A 12,925-nucleotide genomic window follows, 5' to 3' on the forward strand; every position below is an offset into this window, starting at 1 on the left:
TGATTGGCCGTGAGAGGTTGCTCGGGGAGGGAGTGGTACGATGACTCCCAGGGATCTGTGAATGTTAAGTAGAGAATTACTAATTCTCCATTGGTGGGCGTTAACCCATTATCTCTGGCGCCGTACCCTTAAGGTGCAGCTTAAGCGTCCCTTTCAATTTTTGAACTCATCTCTCTCTCTCTACTTACCCTCTAAATTCTCGCATTCTTTTGCCCAGTGCAGGGCAACAAACCGGCTACCTGCCCTCCTATTCTTCTCCCCCTTTCTTTCTTGCAAATAGCTAAGAACACGCAGAATATTTAGCTATTTTTGCAGCGACGTCTACCCGTGGAACTTTACCCACTTCTGCAAACATTAGCGTCATTTAAATAATTTAATTTGATTTAATTTCACTTCATTTATTCTTAGTTTTTCATGTACACAAAAAGATCAGGGATGATGATGATGATGGTGAAAACGTTTATTTAAAGCCACAATGACTTATATTAAAGGAAGGACGATCGGGTCCCCAGTCCGGGACACCGTTGGTAAAAGCCGCTGCCCGTGCTCTGGCGAAGAGGGCTCGTTGTTCCTCGAGGTCCGAGCTGGACTGGGCCGCCTCCCAGCCCTCCCACGTTGGCTGATTTATTATGTCGATACTGTTATTTTAGCCGCCGCGGTAGCTCAGTGGTTATGGCGCTCGGCTGCTGACCCGAAAGACGCGGGCTCGGTCCCGGCCGTGGCGGCAGAATTTCTTTGAAGGCGAAATTCTAGAGGCCCGTTTACTGTGCGATGTCAGTGCACGTTAAAGAACCCCAGGTGGTCGAAATTTCCGGAGCCCTCCACTACGGCGTCCCTCATAGCCTGAGTCGCTTTGAAACGTTATAAACCCCATAAACCAGCCAATACTGCTAATTTCCAGACCAGGTCATACCATATGGTATAAGTTTGCCTTCTGGCCACAAAATTTGCATTGTGCCGAAAAGGACTCAGGCTCAATGGCGTGAAGCGTAGCTGGATTATTAAACGACATAGTTTGTAGCCTTGGAAGGCGACATTCTTCTGATTTACTAAGACCTTTAGCGGGCCTTGGGAGTCTCTGCCTTTCAAGGCGCAAACGCTGTAATATCTCTTAATATGTTGCTAAAGGAGACGGAGAGCCTGAATCAATAAGGGAGGTCGTAGGAGTATTCCGGGGAAGAAACGCTCGGGCCGAAGCGTGTGCGCGCTCGTTTCCTTCAACTCCCTGGTTACCTGGTACCCATATTAGCTCCTTCCGTGCAGCTGAAGTCCTATACATTGACTCAGACTTTTGTAGGCTAGCCGCGTGATTCTGCCACGCATGTAGTTACTATAAGCCGCCTGGGAATCTGTAACTATGTATTGCGATGCGGAGTGCGTTGCGGCTAGGTCTATCGCTACTTCCTCAGTGTTGCGGGTCGTGGACGTGCTTTCAGTTCGTAACGGGGATACAAAAGGTCAGGGACAAATGCACGGGGTGCCGTCGTCATGAGGCGGAAATGAATTTAAATTGGTTGTGGGGGAGAAGAAACGGCGCAATGTCTGTCTCACATATCAGCGGACACCTCAAGCGCGCCCTAAGGGAAGGAAGGAAGGAAGGAAGGAGGGAGTGAAAGAAGAAAAGAAGAAAGAGCGGCAGTAGCGGAGGACTTCGGAATAATTTCGACAACCTGAGGATTTTTATCCTGCACTGAAATCCCACAGCACACGGGCGCCTTTGCGTTTCGCCTCCATCGAAACGCGGCCGCCGCGGTCGGGTTCGAACCTGCCAATAAAAAACTGTCGTGATTAGCTAGCAGCAACAAAGTGTTGCAAAGTGCATCCCTTACGGACTAATTAAGCGTTGCAGGCATTAGAATATTGTATGAAGAATGTACTAAACGCCCACCTAAATAACAAGAGTGATAACTTATAAGCCTTAACTAATGAGTACTATGATCTATTTTCTTCGAGCGAACTGTTTTTATCAGCCGTTTTGTATTCTGAACTCGTTGACGTATGGAATTAAAGCTGCGTATGTTTCGCCTATATTTTTATGAATGCTTTTCTCCTGAAAATGCCTTCACCTCACGTACCACACACCATTACCATGTGCCGTTACTATGCACTAAAACCGTGTACAGTATAACAATGTCAACGTCGTGTACCAATAATGTCGCCTATGTCTTCTGTATGGCCTTGACGTCTTCCATTATCCTTCGTAATTTTTCTTGAATATTAATAATTTTAAGCCTCGAATGCTTTTTTTTTGCTTAAATATCCGTGAATTGATTTCGTTGATTTCACAGGCTGGCCTTCTTCTTTTTTGTATCACACATGAGTTTCTACGTTCAATGTATTTACCCTATAGCCTGTTATGAATGCGATGCTATTTCCATATTTGTTGTATAGTACAAATCTATCATATCTTATTTTTACTTTAGCTGCTGCTGCCTTGTAAGGGACGAGTAATACACATGCTATGCTACAGCTTTTTTCGGCGCACCCCCAATCGTTGAAGGAAATAAAATAAGCATGTATATGTTACCAAGGTGGGCCAAGTCTGTAAGGGATGCATGAGCTTAAAAGTGGGCTCATTAGATGGCACCCACTTTGGCGGCGTTGGTACATCTAGACTTCCCACGTTTGTGCCCTCAGGGAAGGGTGAATAAGCCGGAAGTTAACAAATCTAGACGTTGATATTCCCAGAGGGCAGCATGGCAGCGTACGAAATAAATGGCACAAAGTTTGTTGCTAGGAAAAAGCAAAACAGAATAACGACGATGATCTCTGTGTCCACGTAGCACAGTTCGCTTTGCAGTCCAGCTACACTCCGGTTCTTGCCAAATGGCCGATTCTGGTGGTGGACTGCCCAGCTGGACTGACCGACAACAAGTGACGCATGTCGAATTTCTGCTGGATTTTCTCTGTGCTTTTCGAGCCGACCGTCGCTGTGTCGCGCTGTACGTCTAAATACCGAGACACACACTCGTCGGTACGCGGAAGGCCGCGGCAAGTCTGGCTACAAACCTTTTCAAAAAGAGGTTGATGGGCGCCGCCATATTGGGAACTGGGCTGTGCTCGTAGCACAGCAAAGAGATGAGGATTAAGCTCCCCCGCGTTCTCCCCACAGACCAGAAAACCCGCGTCCAACATTTTAGGACAAAAATTTTGAATATTGAAAAATTGTTAAGTACTGTTATGGAAACATTGAAGGTAATGGTTCATTTTTCCGATATGTAGCAAATTCTTTTTTTTTTAAGTTTTTCCATCGCTCGCATTGAGAAGTTAAGACTGCCAAAGAAAAACGATTTGGAAACGCTTTCGACTGTAGTAAAAACATTAATAGAAAAAAAAATTCAAGCCTTCCGACGGGACATGTGCGGATACTATATTGTTTGTTATATAGTGAAATGTTACAATAGCGGAAAAAATGGCATTCATAAACTCTTACCCGTTGAAAAATGCTTTTGTCCACAATTGTTGGGTATGTCTCCAGAAGTTGTGGAAACGTCTACACGCACGAAGAAATCGGTGGGCGTTGAAGCGCCGAAGGTAAGAATGCAACACTTGTACCGGTTGAGGGTGTTTTTTAAGACTGTCTTTACAGGGACTCGTTCCGTGTAGTCTGTCATTGCAGATCGTAAGCTTGGACTCACTCGGACGATAGCAGCACGGGGATAACGCCTCACAGGCTCCTCGACCGATATCTTGGCGGCCTGCCTTGTGTTGATCAGGGAAGCAGATACGTTTCAACGTGCACGAACTGTGCACACAGGCCTGCCGCAGAGTAGTCTCGTTGTCCTTGCAAGCTCGAGTGACATCCGCTCCCTTTTGTGCCCTGTAGTGTCGAAGTGCTGTGCTGTGCAAGTGTACCGAAGCGTTAAGCAAGTCATAACGATCATCTTATATGCTAGCAAGCTCTATCCGACGGAACATAAACCCAGTGACGTAAAACTTGGAAAAGAAAGAAAAGAAGAATTCTTCGGCGCGAAATGCTTAATGTGAAAATAAAGGGAATTGAAAAGAATGAAAGAAAATTAATAGTAATTCTGAAAGCCAACAAGTAAGATAGAATCCGTCCACAACCCATGAACGAAAACTTGGGCCTCAATAAGTTGTCAAAAGAATATGGGGATGGCCACATTTGGGTAGAGATCCTAAGAAAGTGGGCACCGCGGTGGCTCAGTGGTTACGGCGCTCGGCTGCTGACCCGAAACAGGCGGGTTCGATCCCGGCCGCGGCAGTCGAATTTCGGTGGAGGCGAAATTCTAGAGGTCCGTGTACTATGCGATGTCAGTGCACGTTAAAGAACCCCAAGCGGCTGAAATTTCGGGAGACCTTCACAACGACGTACCTTTGGGGCGCTAAACCCCCATAAACCCTAAGAAAGCAATTTCAAAGCGCCCCCAGTTTCACAGGCACATGTTCTATTAGTTATGCAGTTCGGTAACACGTACCACTGGCACTAAACCAAACAAAAGGCGCCCGCCTTGAGGCTGTTCATTTTCCTGGCCGCGAGCGAATTCCTTCTGCACTCCTCATCGTCGAAACTCTCCTCGTCCAAAGGACAGACTCCACCGGCGCCATCCTGGACGCTTCCCGTCTTGCATGTCTCGCAGATCGAGAGAGTGCGTGCACGGGAGTAGCACAGTGGTCTTGGGGATCACCCCGCACAGGGAGCAAACGCAGGGGTGCAGTGTGTCCTGTGATGACCCCCATAATGCGCAGGTCCACACGGGACGGAGAGGCAAAGAGACACCGTATGGCTCAGTTTAAACAAACAGGTATATTCAATAATTACACATGATTAAGGTTATACATCAGAGGCTGGGGCGTCCGAGCTTACGTGCCGACGACTTCATGGGGGCGATGGAGTGGCTCCGGAGTTGGGCTCGAGCGGTTGCTGGCAGAAGCTGCACGCCGTCGGGCTTCGGCGCTGAAGGCCCTCTTGGCGAACGATGTCGTCCTGAGCGTGTATGCAGTAGAATTTCAATAGTCGTCCGTTTCTTCGAGGATGGTTCACAAACCCTTCCTCTAGTGTCGTTCGGCTTGGAAGATGAACAGGAGGCGAGCTTGTAGATGATGACAGCAGAGCATAATTTTACAACATACATATACAGAGAGTTAAACTGGAAAAAGCAGAACTGAATTTACAAAAGAACAAACTTTGCACTACTTTACTCATCGACCGGGCAGGTTAGTGCCTAAGTAGCATCACATTACATGCTAAGCATGGAGCCCCAGCTCAGACTGGACTGCATCCGTTTACATGTGCTTTTAAGCACTTGATTAACAAAGGACTAAGGGCGGTCATTTCCAGTGGCCCGCCCAAAGCATCAATTCTCCAATCCAAAATAACATGCGAGATGGGGACCACCCCTTTGGGTTGGGCTTAGCCTCGAACCCAGAGTCTGTTAACAATACAAACTAAATAAACAACAAAAACGCCACCACTCTCTCTCAAGTGAGAGTATACACAGGCTCTCTCTTCGGAGCTAATTCACTAGCGCCTGTCTTTCCACATTTTTGGCGAGTACTGCCTGTCCGCCATGACAGGTGTCCGTCGCGGCCCTTCTGGGAAGCTGTGGGTGCCTTCCCGGCGATAGCCCACGACAAAGGGGGGGGAGGGAAAGAATGTCGTCTTCCCGGTAGCGCATAGCGTCGGCTGTGGTACGGCGCGCTCTGGCCCGCTGACAGCTCCCTTGTCCTGGAATGTAACCGGAAATTGGGGAGGATAAAGCCTGTTTCCCCGGGGCGGCGGCGGGTCCGGTTTTTCTGGTCGTCACTCAAAGAGCATGGCTGGGTAATTGATGATGCCGCTGTCACGGGTCTCCGTCTACGCCGCGCCGTCGAACGTGGATCCTCGTAGCACACACGGAATGTCACACTCGCTCACCCTCCAGAAGAATGTTCTCCGAACATTTGAGTCCACGCAGCTCCCCTTGTCTTTCTGAATCGCCTCGCACAGTGCGTCCGACAAAACACTTTTCGCTGCACTCAACACCACTGCACAACACCATATGCCTCCGCTGTCAATACTGGCGTCTCCAGGGGCAGCACTGATCTTCTTTTACAGATAAACATGAAACTCAGCACCCAAGCCTCTCCTTTCTAGTCCAAACTGGACGAAATAAATTTACCACAGTTACAAAGGAGCTCCCACTTCTAGCACGATCACGGCACAGACAAAAATATAGATAACAAAAGGAATAAGGGCAGGTTCTGCATGCGCTCCGTATGCTCTCCTGTGAAGGTGTTACTTAATGACAGAAAGGTTTAACTACCAACTCTGATAACTTAACACATAAGCACATAGCAATGTTATGAGCTGCGGCATTACCCAATTCTAACCAGTTCACAACTCCGCTCTGTTTACGCCATTAGTCCGACTTAGCTTTCCGATTTCGCAGCGGATATCGGCCTTCATGAGTCATACTAAATAAGTCTGTGCCCCTTTGTCTGCTTTGGGACTCGCGAGGGCTCGTGGCAGGAGCCTCTCCTGGCGTTATCTGCGCGGCAACCTCGCGCGCTTCTTCTTCTAGCAATGCATGAAGTAAATCCGGTGGCATTCCGGCCGTCACCTCGGGCGCCTGCCGAACAAATGCAGGAGAGGGCGTTTCTTGCGAACTATCTGCGCGCTCCGCTTCACTTCTGTCCCCATCAAAATCGGCGCTTTCCCTTTCCTCATTTCGTGAATACTGAACCGGTGCCGACTTGAGGCGATTTGCGTGTATCCTTATCAAACGCCGGTTCACGTCTCGGACTCTGAAGTTTACCGGAGAAAGCTTCTCGACAACCTCGCACGGTCCTCTCCACTTCGTCTGGAACTTACGAGCTAGCCCAATCTGCCTTTGGCAGTTTTCAATGTACACGCTGTCCCCCACATCAAACGGCGCGTCTCTAGCACTGCGATCGTGCACCTCCTTCCTGCGCTTCGCCGCTTTCTTTAAGGACTCCTTTGCGATGTCCCTCGCCACTTGCAAGCGCGATTCTAGCTCAACCTTATAGTCGTCCAGTGAAGCGTATGGGACACGACGGGGGCCCTCTGGCACTTCACTAGGCTGGTCCGGGTCTCGGCCGTAGAGAAGAAAGAATGGCGATTCGCCCGTGCTCTCGTGTGCTGCGGAATTGTAGGCAAACATTGCATACGGGAGCCACAAGTCCCAGTCCCGCTGGTCGCGCGAAACAAAATGCGACAGGAACCCGGCCACGGTTTGGTTCAGTCGCTCCACCGCGCCGTTGCAAGCCGGATGGTACGGTGTTGTCTGCTTCTTAGCGATCTTAAGCAGCTCGCAAACTCTCCTCATTAGCTGCGACACAAAGTTCGTTCCCCGATCTGTCAAGAGTTGCCTCGGGGGTCCATGTCGGAGCACGATCTGTTCGACAAATGCTCTTGCAACCGTGTCTGCCTTCTGATCTGGGAGTGCTACCGCTTCCGCGTATTTTGAAAGGTGGTCGACAAATACTAAAATGTACTTGTTTCCGGAAGTGGTCGTGGGCAATGGGCCCATTATGTCCATACCTGTCCGCTCGAAGGGAGCCGAAACCTCAGGGAACGGCTGAATTGGAGCTGGTCTTCGTCCCTTGGGTGTTTTTCTTTCGAGACAGGAATGACACTTCGCACAGTAGTCTCTAACATCCTGTCGCATGCCACTCCAAAAGTACAAACGCTCCACACGCCTGCGTGTCTTCGCTACGCCAAAATGACCGGCGCATGGCGCATCGTGAAACGCGCGAAGAACCCTTTCTGTCCACGACCGAGGTATGACGACTCTCTCCCAAGCGGTTTTCTCTGGTCTCCCTTTCCTGGTTGGCCTCGTGCGCCGACACAGGGTGCCGTCTTTGTCAATGAAATAACCTAGCTGTTCGGGATGAGACGGTGCGCCCTCTAAGCTTTCGATTATTCGCTTCAGGTCAGGATCTTTGCACTGCTCTGTGCGTAATTCGGCGGGGTCGACTACGGGGACAAACTCTTCTATAGCTGCCACGGCAGCTGTGCGGCTGAGTGCATCAGCATTCAGATGTGTCTTTCCTGACTTGTGCTCAACTTCAAAGCAGTATTCCTGCAGGTGTAGATTCCATCTAGCGAGTCGCGAGCTAGGGTCCCTGACACTCATCACCCATTTCAGAGGATGGCAGTCTGTGACTAGCTTGAATTTGCGGCCGTAAAGGTAGCATCTGAAGTGCTTTACTGCCCAGACAACGGCGAGGCACTCCCTTTCCGTAGCTCCGTACTTTTGCTCTGTGGGGCTCAACTGTCGGCTAGCAAAAGCAACGGGATGTTCTTTGCCCTCGATAACCTGAGATAGCACGGCACCAACTGCGAACTTTGACGCATCTGTGGCCATAACGAAGGGCAAACTAAAATCCGGGTGGCGTAACAGCGGTGCACTTATTAGCTTCCTTTTCAGGGCCCCAAAAGCATTCTCCGCGTTTTCGTCCCAACGAAAGGCGACATTTTTGGCTGTTAAGGCAGTGAGCGGCTTAGCGAGCTTGGCGAACTCCTCTATGTGCCTTCGGTAGTAACCGATCAGGCCGAGAAACTGCCGGACCTGGCGGACGCTAGTCGGGGATGGAAAATCCGAGACACACCTTAGTTTCTCAGGGTCCGGTCGCACGCCGTCAGCTGAAACAACGTGCCCGAGGTATTTCACCTCGTTTTTGAGGAATTGGCACTTAGAGGGCTTCAGTTTGAGACCCGCTGCTCTTAGTCGCACCAAAACCTGCTCAATATCGCGCAAATGGTTATCAAAACTGCCACTGTATATGATAATGTCATCCATATACACGAAGCACAGCCTCCCCAGAAGACCTGCCAGGATAACATCAGCGGTTCTCTGCCAGACAGCAGGGCTGTTGGCCAGACCCATCGGCATTCTTTTCCATTCATAGTGCCCTGAGGGCGTGTTGAATGCCGTTTTCTCGGCATCTGCCGGATCCATTGCTATCTGCCAGAATCCCGCCGCCATGTCCACTACCGTGAAGTACCTGGCAGAGCCCAGCTGAGAAAGCGTCTCCTGTTTATTGGGGATGGGGTATGGATCGATGCGAGTTACGGCATTTAGTTTGCGGTAGTCCACTACCAATCGATACGAGCCATCTGGCTTTTCCACCAATAGTGCTGGTGCTCCCCAGGGTGACTTTGAGTGTTCGACAATGCCGCGATCAATCAGGTCCTGCACCTGCCGCTCCATCTCCTCACGTTGGGAGTAAGGAATCCTGTACGCACGCTGGTAAACGGGCGATGAAGTGCCGGTTTCTATCCTGTGCTTTATAACGCCACAGCAGCCCAAATCCAGGTTGGACGCGGCGAATACCTCCGAGTAGTCGTTCAGCAAACCAGCCAGAGCCTCCCTCTCCCTGGATTTTACGTGAGAAAGATCGAACGACACCTTTGGAGCAGCCGAAGGACTAGCATGCTCTACAGTTGCGAGTACCGTATCGGTGGGCTCACGTTGCTCTATCGCAGAGGTGAAGAAAGCCAATGTTTTGTTCTTGGGAAGGCTCAGTGGCTGCTGGCTACAGTTAACCACCCGTAGGGGCACTCTGTGGTCGTCATTAACTGTCACGAGGCACGCGGCTGCCTTCAGGCCATTGCTGAGAGAGTCGACCGGCTCAAGCACTCCCACGGCGCCGCTCTCTACATCTGAAGGCACAAACGCGTACAAAATGTGCTCCGACCAAGGAAGGACGACCGCCTCCTCGACCAGCCGGACGGCAACCCGCGAATATACCTTCTCCAATGATCCCACTGTTTGACGGGTGTCAATATCGGTAATGCGAATCTCAGCCCCTCTCCTGTTCAAAAACGGAACTTTTGAGCCGCCCGCATTAACCTCTTCCTCAGAGAATGAGACTACTACCTTCCCTTTTCTCAAAAAATCCTGCCCTAATATACCTGACACTCCGTTTGGCAGAGACACCGTGTCCGGGCATACGTAGCAGGGGTGCTCCAATGCAATTCCGCCGAGAGAGAAGTGTAACCGGTAGAGTCCACTTATGCCAAGAGGATCCCCCGTTATGCCTACAAATTTGGTTGCCATACCACCAGACGCTTCCAACACCTCGCGGTCCCCCTTCCTTCGAAGCGTGTTAAAACTGCTCTCCTTAAGCAATGTCACCTTTGACCCCGTATCTATCAACAATTCCATACAACAACCATTTAACTTGCAACGCACAACAGGGCATGCCTCGTCGGCCACACAAACTACCACCACCTCATCATCTACTGCTCCCTCCCCACGCTCCTCAGGCTGGCGAGGACTAACTAGTTTTTTGACTCGGTATCTGGAGTCCCGCTGTCTGCTTGCTTAGGGCGTGTCTCGCCTGCTTCTCTTTGTGGCTCCCCACGGCGCACGTTTTGGCAGAACCTGGCGATGTGTCCGCGACCCTGGCAAGCGAAGCATACGATTTCTTCAAAATCTCGCATACCGCGCCTGTAGCTTTGTGGCGGTCTCCGGTTTCCAGCGAATGGGCGCTGTTGAGCGCGCGCTTCAACCTGGCGTTCTACCTGCTGAGTTAGCAGCTGTTCCAAGCGATCTAACCGCTCTGTCAAGAGAGCAACCTCAGGGTTGAGCACCGCTCTCTCTATGACGCGTACTCTCGCTGCGGCTGTCGTTAACGCCTCATTTTGTTCCTCATCCAATGCGGCCTCCACGGCTTGGTCGAAATTGCTCGGCTTGCGCGAGAGCACGAACCGGCGCACGGGGTCTTGCAGACCAGCCACGAACAAAGCGGTCATTTCCTCTTTAAGTAGATCCTCCGCGTATTTCTTCCTTAGCTGGTCTCCTTCCTCCTCCCTGCTTAACGTATCGCGTGCTAGGCGCTGAAGCCGCGACGCAAATGTTCGCACGTCCTCCCCTACCATCTGTCCGGCGTCACGGAACCTCTGTACCCGCACGTGACGTGGTTCAGTGTCGAAATGCTCAAACGCGAGCTTCTTAAATTCCGCAAATGATTTTGTGGATTTTACTTTTTCGTCTCGCCAGGCAAAATCATGAGCAGCTCCTGCCATCTTACACCTCGCCATTCCCAGCATTTGAGCATCGGACCATCCCCCATTTTCCCAATCTCTTCTAGCATGGAAAAGAAATCGCAGATTGGAACCCCTGTCTTATCTCCCGTAAACGTCGGAATGACGCTTCCTAATGCCAGCATGCTTGCTCCGAGCGACGGCTGTGGAGTGGGAGCTCCCTCAGATACAGTCATTTTTTTTTTCAAGCCCTCCAGTGCCTCAAGCCTCTCAAATGGGGGTAAAAGTCCCACAATCAGTCCCGTGATTCCCTTTTGATTACAATTTTGAAGTCATGAATGTCACAGCATTCAGAGGACATTTGCTTTTGAGACCCCACTTCTGACACCAGTGTGATGACCCCCATAATGCGCAGGTCCACACGGGACGGAGAGGCAAAGAGACACCGTATGGCTCAGTTTAAACAAACAGGTATATTCAATAATTACACATGATTAAGGTTATACATCAGAGGCTGGGGCGTCCGAGCTTACGTGCCGACGACTTCATGGGGGCGATGGAGTGGCTCCGGAGTTGGGCTCGAGCGGTTGCTGGCAGAAGCTGCACGCCGTCGGGCTTCGGCGCTGAAGGCCCTCTTGGCGAACGATGTCGTCCTGAGCGTGTATGCAGTAGAATTTCAATAGTCGTCCGTTTCTTCGAGGATGGTTCACAAACCCTTCCTCTAGTGTCGTTCGGCTTGGAAGATGAACAGGAGGCGAGCTTGTAGATGATGACAGCAGAGCATAATTTTACAACATACATATACAGAGAGTTAAACTGGAAAAAGCAGAACTGAATTTACAAAAGAACAAACTTTGCACTACTTTACTCATCGACCGGGCAGGTTAGTGCCTAAGTAGCATCACATTACATGCTAAGCATGGAGCCCCAGCTCAGACTGGACTGCATCCGTTTACATGTGCTTTTAAGCACTTGATTAACAAAGGACTAAGGGCGGTCATTTCCAGTGGCCCGCCCAAAGCATCAATTCTCCAATCCAAAATAACATGCGAGATGGGGACCACCCCTTTGGGTTGGGCTTAGCCTCGAACCCAGAGTCTGTTAACAATACAAACTAAATAAACAACAAAAACGCCACCACTCTCTCTCAAGTGAGAGTATACACAGGCTCTCTCTTCGGAGCTAATTCACTAGCGCCTGTCTTTCCACATTCTTGGCGAGTACTGCCTGTCCGCCATGACAGGTGTCCGTCGCTGCCCTTCTGGGAAGCTGTGGGTGCCTTCCCGGCGATAGCCCACGACAAAGGGGGGGGGAGGGAAAGAATGTCGTCTTCCCGGTAGCGCATAGCGTCGGCTGTGGTACGGCGCGCTCTGGCCCGCTGACAGCTCCCTTGTCCTGGAATGTAACCGGAAATTGGGGAGGATAAAGCCTGTTTCCCCGGGGCGGCGGCGGGTCCGGTTTTTCTGGTCGTCACTCAAAGAGCATGGCTGGGTAATTGATGATGCCGCTGTCACGGGTCTCCGTCTACGCCGCGCCGTCGAACGTGGATCCTCGTAGCACACACGGAATGTCACAGTCCACTACAAGCCGTGTGGGCCGCACACTGAGGCCAACCACGCCGGCGGCGCTCAGCCGAACCAGCTGTCCTCCTCCCTGGTCGGGCATAGCAGGAAACGCTGGCCGCATTGTCGAACGGCAGGATGCCGGCTGCCGCCGAGAGGGCGTTATCGACACCGATAAAGACGAAAAAAAAACATTCGCACAATCGTTGCGCTAGCCCTTTATGTGCCGTGCAGAAGCGCGACAATTTCAGTTCGTCTTACACTCCTTACGTGTCGACTTGAAGCAGCGTGTTGCTGCAGGAGCTCAAGACAGCTGGTGGCTGGATGTACTCTTCGACGTTTTATGACTCTCTTTGTTGACCATGATAGGCTGTCAAAAGCTTAAAACTTACGGAGAAGCCACGCCTTT

Source organism: Amblyomma americanum, chromosome 9, assembly GCF_052857255.1.
Source record: "Amblyomma americanum isolate KBUSLIRL-KWMA chromosome 9, ASM5285725v1, whole genome shotgun sequence".
Taxonomy (NCBI): Eukaryota; Metazoa; Arthropoda; class Arachnida; order Ixodida; family Ixodidae; genus Amblyomma; species Amblyomma americanum.